Raw genomic sequence first — 10,512 nt, forward strand, 5'->3', positions numbered from 1 at the left:
AAGTTGAATATGGGTTTTGCTGTGCTCTCTTCTTTTGTATGCTCGGACTTCCCAACTGAAAAGATAGGCTGTGCCTTTGACTCTTCAGCGTCAGCTTTCTTTCCAAACGCTAATGGAGCAGCAGAAGTGACAGAATCCTGCTTCTCTTCTGCCCTTCCCAAAATAAACTGTGAGGCAGCTGCAGACTCTGCACTGCCAAAGGAGAAGCCTCCTTTTGTTGAAGGAGCTTCGTCCTTCTTCTCATCTGGCTTCTTAAATGCAAAAGAAGCTGATACAACCTCCTGGTCTCCAGCAGTTCCAAAAGTGAAGCCACTGACTCCGGTTTTATTCTCGTTGGCAGCCATGGCAGTAGCAGAACTTGTACCAAAAGCAAAACCTCCCAATACTGGTTCCTCTTTCTTTTCCTGCTGTCCCAGGCTCGCGGCCCCAAACCGAAATGTTGAAGGAGCCTGACTACTTGTAGATGGAAGGCCAAAGGTAAAACTGTTTCTTTTTCCTTCTTTTTTACTCTCTTCTGATTTAGATAGCGAGGATGAAACTCCACATTTGAAGTCCCCTGGTGTACTAGGACACTTAAATCCCCCAACCACATTGTTGGAGGATGCAGATTCAGAGGCAATGCCAAACTTGAAGCCCCCTTGTTCTCCAAATTTGAAACTTCCCGTGCTATCTAACGTATGAGAAGACTCAGAGGATGATGACGACTGAACACCAAATGTAAATGATGGTAAGGCAGCATTTCGCAGTTCGCGCGGGCAGGGCGAGCGGGGGGCCCATCGTCGCTCTGTTGCAGCTGCCTCTCCCTTCGGTGCTTGTAACCTGCTTGCGGAGAACCTGACCATGGTATCAACCAGGCAGAAAACCGTGGCCTCCGCATCTCGTGCGGCATCTCCAGCCACGGTCACCAGTGTGGCTACTCAGACAGAGGGCTCGGGGAAACACGCAGCCGTCCAGGTCCTGGGCTGCAGAGTGTGCCCCAGCCTTCTGTCGGCCTCCGACAGCAGTGGTGGGTATGCCTGTGGGAGGTGTGCCCAGGTTGAAGAACTGCTCAGCCAGGTAGCGGTGCTCCGGGAGGAGGTGAACAGGCTCAGGAGCATCAGGGAATCAGAGATGGAAACTGACTGGTGGAGGTGCACTCTACCCTCTCTGAGGCAGGCTCACGAGCCTGCCACAGCACAGGCGTCTCCTGTTATGCAGAAGACGGAGGTTCCCTCCTCCTGCCAGGCAGCGGGAGGAGACCTAGATCAAGGGGGGGAATGGAGGAAGCATTTGTGGACACAGTAGCAGTACCAAAACCTGCAGAAATAAGTGAACATCAGGTTTGTAACCCATGGGGTACCTGCAGTACACGAAGGTTTTAACAACACTCTAGTCCTGATCTTTCCAGTCAAAACTGTTTAAAAAACAACCCACCAAACAGTAAAACAAGAAAACGCCATGCTTCCTCCCTACATCAACCTTTTCACAATTGTGTTTTCTGTCTACCACCTGGCTTTAAAAAGTACACAAACTTCTTTGAAAGATCATGTTTTTAGTCTGCACTCCAAATGAACAACACGTAGGGCATGTGAAGAACAAGCATGTCATTAATGAAAGCTTTTCTCTAGAAAGGATAAATTTATTCTTGGGGAAAAGTGTGGAAACAGCTGTTATCTTATCGAGGCAATATTCCTATAGGAAAAATGAACAAGTACACCACAGCTCAAAGGAAAAAATAATTGTGCTTGAAAAGTAAGAAAATAAAAAAAAATCAGAGCAAAACAAAAAATAAAACACAGAACATGCATCCTCGTTTTAATCAGTAAGCGTTACCTTTGAGATCTGCTTTGGCGCCTGGCTTTGCACTTTCACAGGCTACACACTTTGTGGCCTCTGCTTTGTTTCGAACCGAGCAGGTCTCACAATCCCAGCTTCCTTCAGGCTTCTTAAATTTGTCTCAATCCAGAAATTCTCCAGAAGGAGCAGAAAATGTCGATGCACTGCTACTGGTCACAGGTGTTAGACCCTCTACAAGAAAAACAAGACAGTTAATCATCCTGTTTGAACATCAACTATAAAATGAACATTAACTTTTAAATTTGGTTTATCAGACCCCACAGAAATGTTCAAAACAACTCTGAGACGCCCCCCTCCACCCCAGAAAAAACAAAAGCCATCAAAAACCCACAAAGAAGTCCAAGAGAATCAACTCTGACTGAAATCCATTACCTTACCTCACGAAATTTCAGTCTTACTGTACAGGATGATTACAAAAGCCCAATCTAGTCCATCTCAATTTGTTTCATCCCAGATATATTTGCAAAGGTGTTTTTTGATGTAATGGCATATTAAGTGACGTTTAGAGTCAAAGTTAAAATCAGAATCGTATTTTAAAAACAATACAACCACGCTCAAAATCAATTACAGTCGCGCACAATGGGAAACAACCCAGGACTGCCCTCAACAAGTTACCCAGCGGGTCACTCACTTTCTTGAAGCCTATCACTGACCTTCATAGGCATCTCTCTGCTTTAGCTTAAGACCAGTTAAGACTACAGCACTGTCTTGAAATCTGGCTTTGCCTCAATTACATACAAATGGTGAATAGAGGCATTTGGGCCATATTTTGGAATTATTTTTACTTATTTCTGAAAGAGAAAAAAAAAAAAAACAATTTTTAACTCTTTCTATGGAGTTCTCATTTGCGCCAGTGAAAAATCAGTACGTCATTTTTGAATTAAGTCACCCAGTCCAGCCATCTTCCCTCACCAGCTGCAAAGCAGGGCATATTTGCATTGATCCAGCTCCGTACCAATAGGTTTCACAACCGCTTCAATTTATGCGACAGGCTGGAACCTGGGCTGAGACCTCTGAAGTGCCTGTAAACCAATCCTGCAGGCAGCCTCTAATCCATCAACTGGATCTGGGAATCACGTTGCTTAAAATGTTCCATAAATGCAACGTACTTTTCTTCTGTACAAGATTCACAGAGGCTAAGATGGAAACAACAGGAAAAAATAAAAAGGACCATACCTGGTTTCTCAGACTGACAAGCTACACATTTGTTATCTTCTGCCTTATTTGATACAAGACATATTGCACAGTCCCAAGAGCCTTTCGGCTTCTTAAATTTGTCTCCAAAGTCCAGAGTGAGTGTCGTGTCAGTGCTGCTCGAGGAGGATGTCACTGTCATTCTAGCTCATAAGTTTTAAAGCACAATGATAGGTTGGGGTTTTTTTGCTATGCTTTTGACAGTTTCTGTAATCTTTTTGTTCATCAGTCTCTTCTTGGAGCATCATGAAATCATGTAAATATTCTAGAAATGTAAAGAGTTAAATGGGGTCTAAAGATAGACTTGCCTGTGTAAATAAAAATTTGTTTCTGCAAACCTGCCAGCAAGGGATTTTACTGGTACCTGTGTGCAGCACGTTCTCTTCTGGCTTGTGAAACTTAACAAGGTAGTAAGGGTATTTCATCTGCCTTTATTTTTATATGGGTGTTAGGACACAAGCGAAATCTCGTTTTCACTTGTTTTCCTGGTCACTTAGGTAAGTGACAAGCCAAGCCCTTCATGTGCTTGCTTAGATTGGAAGTGTGTATGGGAGACACTTTCAGGCCTTGCTGTGGAGCACCTGTCTGCTCCTTCCTGCAGGCTGCTGGCTCTAACTGTACTGCTGATATCTGCTAGGTCAGCTGAAATTGGCTTCTAAATCTGGTATTTTAAGCATATGGAAGCGTAGACTTGAACTGCCGTAGCTACAAACATCCCATGGAACGAGGATGAAGTCTGTTGGCACTCTGCATCAGCATTCAGCTTTCCCTTGACCTTCTTACTGGTAGACTTCTCAGCTGACTTACAGCAAAGAAGTTGCTGCAATATAATACATATTCTTAAGCTAACAAAAAAAACTCTTGGAGAAAACAGTTTGCTGGCTTAAAGAAGGAAAAATAACACCAGGAACAATAAAAAAAAATAATCCTAGTAACAGCTCCTTAAGTTATATCCTCTGCTACTCTCTAATTTCTCTGGTCTTCCTTCATTCATGGTAATGAAGTTTATAAAGCTTTGGTAGAAGGATGACAGTATTCAAGTCAAAGGAGAGGAGAGCAATGAGGAAAGCTTTGCTTGAAGCTAGGGCGGTCTTGCAAGTTGCTGCCTTTATATGCTGTTCTCATCTCGAAGGGTGTAGAGTATTTTCCAGTCATAGGGACTCCATAACCCTATGAGTATTGAGAAATAGTTGCTAATTAACAGTGTATATAATAATTAACTGAGGCTGGAAACAAAAGAATATTCTTCCAAGAAAAAAAAGGAAGCAGAAATTACTGTACTTAATAGCGGTGGAAGCTGTTAAACCTAGCCGACACAGCTTTGGTACTGCCCTGTGTGTTTTGGGGGCAATATAAACCATAATTACTGTGATGGCAGGTAAGAATCAAATTCTTATGGCTTAGTGTAGTTAGGGAAAGTAGCAGTCGTAAGCTGGGTGCTGTTCTTGAATGTAATACAAATTCTCCTTTGTGACTCCTCAGTACTTAGAGGTTACTTCTAGCTGATCAGCAGAAACAGCTTCTGTTTGCCATTAGCTGTTGGGTTTTTGCTAGGAGTGTTTTCAGTCCTGAATTGAAATGACGACATCCTGAAACAGAAAAGGCTTTTGGAGTGTTACAGGAAACATGTTCTTCGTGGTTCTAGTGCCGGTGTACATGTAGGAAGAGACAGAAGGCAAGGAACCTCACGTAGGCGGAGGGGGTGAGGTGGGTGAGGTGGCATCACAGTTTGAGCCGTTGCAGTTAGATCTTCCCAAAGCATGGAAGCAATGTGGCGGGGAATCAGGGGCTTGGTGGGTTGCTTCCTTGTGTGAGCCAGTGAGTCTTTAGAGGGGCAGATTAATAAGACAGGAGTTAGAGGTGGAATAGATGAAGCAAAGAAAATCTGGGTGGGAAAAGGGTTGCTTGTATGTGTATTTGGAATTGTTTCAGGGGATTGAGCTGGGGCAGATTCAAGGTAATAGATGCAGCCTCCTTGAATTTGGATGGCAGTGCTGAAGCTTCAGAGCCTTACAAGGTTTGATGCCACTTCAATTGTAGTGCGATTTTTTTTTTAACCTATTTTCTTCAATGTGAGCAGCAAGGCAGCTTCCAGGTGTGTGCCTGCTTTGACATGGCTTGCTTTGCATCACCAAACACAGTAGTTAGGTTGCATCGAGTACTTTGTGGAAACACTCGTTGTGTTGTCAACTGAAAAGGTAGTGCTACAGATGTGTTGGCCCAGCAGAAACAATGTGAAGTATCAGTGCTGTTTTTTGGCCTTTGAGAGGCTGGTCCCTAACATGTGACTTGTAATGAGGGTCCAATTAACTTCAATTAATCAATTAACTTGAGTGACTCACGTTAATAGACACCGTTTGACTGTATCGGCAAATATTTCTGAGTCATGAGTGTCATTAAAGGCCCGTCACCCTATGGAAATCCTTCTAAATAAGAAAAATGGAATTAAAATAAATAAATAAAGCAGCATTTGAACTTATGAGCAAACATAGCGTAGCTGCCTTTGACACTGATCTGGAGGAGAAAAATCACGTTATCTTAATAGGGTTGCCTTAATAGGTTTGGTGTAGGTGAGGGAGGGAAGTGTTTTTTGTTGGCCCAGCTGTTCCATGTCCAATGCAGGAGGGGGCTGAGAGTGATTCCCTGAGCACGTTGGTGTGGAAATCAGTGATTTCACTGCCCGATGCGTGTTATTAAGGGCACAATGTGTACCCCGTTACCACTTTCATTTATTTTCTGTGGTGAAAATCCGTCACAGTGCCTATGTTTCCCGTGCCACATGGTAGAATTCAGCGTGGCGATCGCTTCCTGGACCAAGGCGGCCACGAACCCAGCCTCAAACACTGCGTGTGCTTGGGTTAACAGTGTGGGGGCTACTGGTGTGTTTTTTTTTTTTTGTTACTGGTGTGGTTGTGGGTTATCGGTGTGGGGGTTACTGGTGTGAGAAACACTCCGTAGCCAATAACTTAGGCTCAGGCGAGGATCTCAGTGAAGTAGTAATTTATTCGCGATTGCAATGGCGGGCGCCCCACAAGCAGGAGAGAGCGCATCTACTAGTTCCAAAACACAGTTTATATACCTTTTGATGGCAGGACCCTCCCCTGTTTCCCCTCTGAGTGGGTAATCCAGGTTCACAATCTATCTGATGCTTCACAAACAATGCATGGCCTTCAGTTGCCGGCCTGTTAAATTTCAAATGTCTTTTGACATTTTTACTGCTTGAAGTGGTAATGTTTCTTCACTTATCTGACTTGACACCGTGATTTTCACCTAATTGTCCTAAGGAGTCTGGTTGTCTGCGTTTCACTAGGTCGCCTGCTAAACTTTCTTATCACTGTAAGCATATCTCAGTACTGTAATACACAATAAATGTTCGTTCATTGTCTTCTGTAAAAACAAGGAGTTCTGTTTGAGGAACGGGAGTTGTGAAAACTCCCTGCTGAAGTAAGGAGCTGTATAATGCTTAGCTAGACACTATGAAAATTCCTTTGCTTAATGTAACAAAAAAGAGAACCCTCTCCCCTTCTCTCCTTCTGCATCTCAGTAGCCTCTTTTGTTCAAAAGACACCGCTGCAAAGTTCATGTAGCCATCTCCTGATAAGTTGTTAAACTAGTGTATCAACATCTTGCCTTCCTGTCTCACGCTGGGCCAACATGACCAAATAAAGAAAGAAGTTGGACCACAACGCCGAGGAAGACTACGGCCTTCATCTTCACGACCACCAGAGGGACAGAGACGACCCCCTAGCAACAGTGCGCGCAGTCGCAGTGATTAAGGAGGTATTGGGGAGGTATTGGGGAGGCAAGGACAATCCCCAGACATGGACTGTATATCTCGAAACAAGACACTGGAACTCATGATAAGGAAGCGGCAGACGGACAGAGAAACAAACGTAAGGACTATAAATCTCGAAACTGGACATTGGAATTCATTATAAAGATACAACAAACGGAAGAATTGGCAACAACCAGCTCTCGCAATTAAGAAACGTGCCAATTCAGCAGATTCCTGACCAAAGGTGAAAAGTACACTGTGAGGAAGACTCGGGGTCTTCCTCCCAAAGACCCCTGCCCACGTCCCAAAGACCCCTGCCCACAATTCTTGGGAGGCTCTACGCAGGCGCAAGGTGCCAAAAGGCTAATTAGCATGAGAAGCGAGGGAAGGCGGGGATAGGTAATGCGTATGTATAGGCGCTTGTAGAATATTGATAGATTGATTGTATAAATTCAAGACTGCTTTCCGCTTTGGGTATGCACGATAGGTGGAGAGATCCCCCGTGCATCCAGCGCTGCAATAAAGAATATACCACTTAAAGGAATTTCGGCTTCGATCTTTGAATCAATCTGGCACCCCAGATGGGACAACCTCTCTGCCGGTCCGCAGGACCCGCTGGGGACAGGACTCCCTAGGGTACCCCCGGGATTTCCCGGAGGGACTCCTCGACTCACCGGATCACTGCGGAGGCAGACAAGGACCCCATCATTGTAAGTGAGTATATTCTTTATTCTGGTTTGGTTTTCTGGTAGACCGGTCATCTGGGACTGTCCAGTAAGTCGGAAGGTGACTTCTGCAGGACAGTATTTGGTATATACTTTGTGGTTAGTACCACAAGTATATCTGGGGACCTTGAGGTCCATCTGTATCTGGAACAGTCTGTAAGTCAGAAGGTGATCTTCTGCGAGGCAGTGTTTGGTATATACTTTGTGGTAAGCACCATAAGTATATTTGGGGACCTTAAGGAAAGAGCTCGCTTTAAGGTCCATCTGGAATTGTGTTGTTTATTTCGGTTTTCTGACTCATGGAGTATGGTATTTAACTCTGGTTATTGTTACTGTGATTTTGGCTATTTTTCTGGTGGTAATAGTAGGTTCGTGGCATTGTTATAAGAAAGATATCGTTATGGTGTTACACAGTTCGTTTTTCTGACTTATCGCATGTAGAATTTGACTCTGACTATTGTTATTGTGATTTTAGCAATATTGCTGGTAATAGTAGCTTTGTGACATCGCTACTGAAAGATATTGCGTGCCTGTAATTTTGTGAGTGATACGTTTTTGTGATACGCTTTTGTAAGTAACACGTGTATTCTGAAAGTGTAAACTGGAAAATGGGGGGGCGAGTAAGCAGTGAAATTCCTAAGAAAAGTGCGTTAGGATGTGTTTTGAATCACTGGAAGGATATTGGAGGATCTGCCGGTGAAAGTGTGAACAGGAAAACATTGATAAAATATTGTAATCAATGGTGGCCGCTTTATAAGCTGGAATGTGGAGAAAAGTGGCCCCTAAATGGAACTTTAAACTCTAATGTTTTGCTACAGTTAATGTTGGTTTTGAGAAGGAAAACAGGATGAAATGTTGTATACTGATGTTGTTTCAGCATCTTGGTGGGAAAAGGTACGGAATTAAGTTGGCCCCTGACTGAGCCTTTTATGTTGGCATTAGAGAAGTACAGGCTGGAGAAAGATAAAGGAAGTGTTAAAAGGGTTGTTGAAAGTGTTAAAGGTGTTTGAAGTTGAATGAGCAGGGAAAGAGGATGTAGGAATGTTAATAGTTCTGCCTCTGCTCTAGGCAGAGATCTTAAAATCATGGGCGTTAGCCCTTTGGGGCAAATGGATCATGATGGGTCCGAGAGAGAGTTGTTATGGAAACAGAAAAACAGTTAACTCTTAAAACAACCTGAGTTCATGTGCGAGCTCAGATTACCGATGGGACCGCTCAGGGAACTGTGGACAACTGCATTCCCCTGACCGACCCCACTGAGACCCTAATCATCCCTAAAATTATGAACGGCTAAGTAAATACTAAAATCTGGATGAATTGGCAATTGAGAATATGCTTCCAACAAGGTCTAAAAGAAACCCCATCCGAATTTCTTGAAAGGCTGAGGGCAGCAATGCAGAAGTTTACCACTATAGACCCTTCCTCTGAGGGGGGGTAGACTTCAATTAGTATCTCTATTTTTGGGTCAATCGGCGGAAGATATTAGACGAAAACTTCAGAAAATGAAAGAACCAGACGTAAGGGATTTGGAAAGATTAGTAGAAGAAGCCTGGAGAGTGTTTAGAAATCGTGAGGGGAATGAAAGGCAAAAGTTAGGTGAGACGATTGCAGCAGCCACTGTGGCAGCCCTGCGAAAGCAGGAAGAATCTTTTCGAGGCAGGAGAAGGGGGGGGGAAGGTAATTCGACTCCCCTTGCGGGCTGAACAGTGTGCCTATTGTAAAGAGATAGGACACTGGAAAAGGGAATGCCCGAAGCGGCAAGAGGAAAAGAAGCTATTAATGGCTACAAAACAATGAAGGAGACCGGGGGACTCTACCCTAGCAGATCCACTGGTTAAAATTAAGCCAGGGAAATTGGGTCGGGAAGTAGAATTTTTAGTAGATACAGGAGCTACATATTCAGTGTTAAATCAGAAGTTGATGCCAGAAGATAAAGGTTTTGTGACAGTGGTGGGGGCAACGGGTAGACACGAAAAAGCTTTCTTTTTAAAGCCATTAGAATATGAATTGGGGAAGCAAATGGGAATACATAGGTTTTTGTATTTGCCGGGATCTCCTAGATCTTTATTGGGACGGGATTTATTAGAGCAATTAGAAGCTGAAATTGTTTTTGAAAAGGGAAGGGTAGAGTTAAGAGTAAAAGAAGACCGACTTATAAGTGCACTAAGTTTGGTATTGATCCAAACTGATTCTTTTAATGAAACCCTTCTGGAAATCCAGGATCAGGTTTATCCAGGGGTGTGGGAATCTGATGTCCCTGGGAAAGCAAAGAATGCTGCACCAATAATGGTAAAATTAAAACCAGGAGAGAAGCCAGTAAAGGTTAAGCAGTACCCCCTTAGAATAGAAGATAGAAGAGGAATAAAAGATACAATAGATAAGTTTTTGAAATATGGGTTACTGGTCGAGTGTGAATCAGAATATAATACTCCCATCTTACCAATTAAGAAACCGGATGGGAAGAGTTATAGGTTAGTACAGGACTTGAGAGCAATAAACAGGATCACTGAAGACATACACCCTGTGGCAGCAAACCCTTATACGCTATTGACCAAGTTAAGGGACAAGTTGGTCTGGTTTACCGTACTGGATTTAAAGGATGCCTTCTTTTGTTTAACCTTGGCCCCAGAAAGCCGAAACCTCTTTGCCTTTGAATGGGAAAATCCTGACTCAGGACGAAAAGTCCAGTTGACATGGACAGTGCTTCCTCAGGGGTTTAAAAATAGCCCTACGATTTTTGGTAATCAACTTGCAAAGGAACTTGAATCCTGGGAAGCCCCCAATTCTGCAGGGGTCCTGCTGCAATATGTTGATGATCTCTTGATTGCTACCGAAGACAGGGGAAGCTGCATACAGTGGACGGTGAGCCTCCTTAATTTCCTAGGAATGAATGGATACCGGGTTTCACAACAGAAGGCACAATTGGTTCAAACCCACGTGACGTACCTAGGATTTGAGATCTCAGGAGGACAACGTGAATTG

Source organism: Anas platyrhynchos, chromosome 2 (genome assembly GCF_047663525.1).
Source record: "Anas platyrhynchos isolate ZD024472 breed Pekin duck chromosome 2, IASCAAS_PekinDuck_T2T, whole genome shotgun sequence".
NCBI classification, from domain to species: Eukaryota; Metazoa; Chordata; class Aves; order Anseriformes; family Anatidae; genus Anas; species Anas platyrhynchos.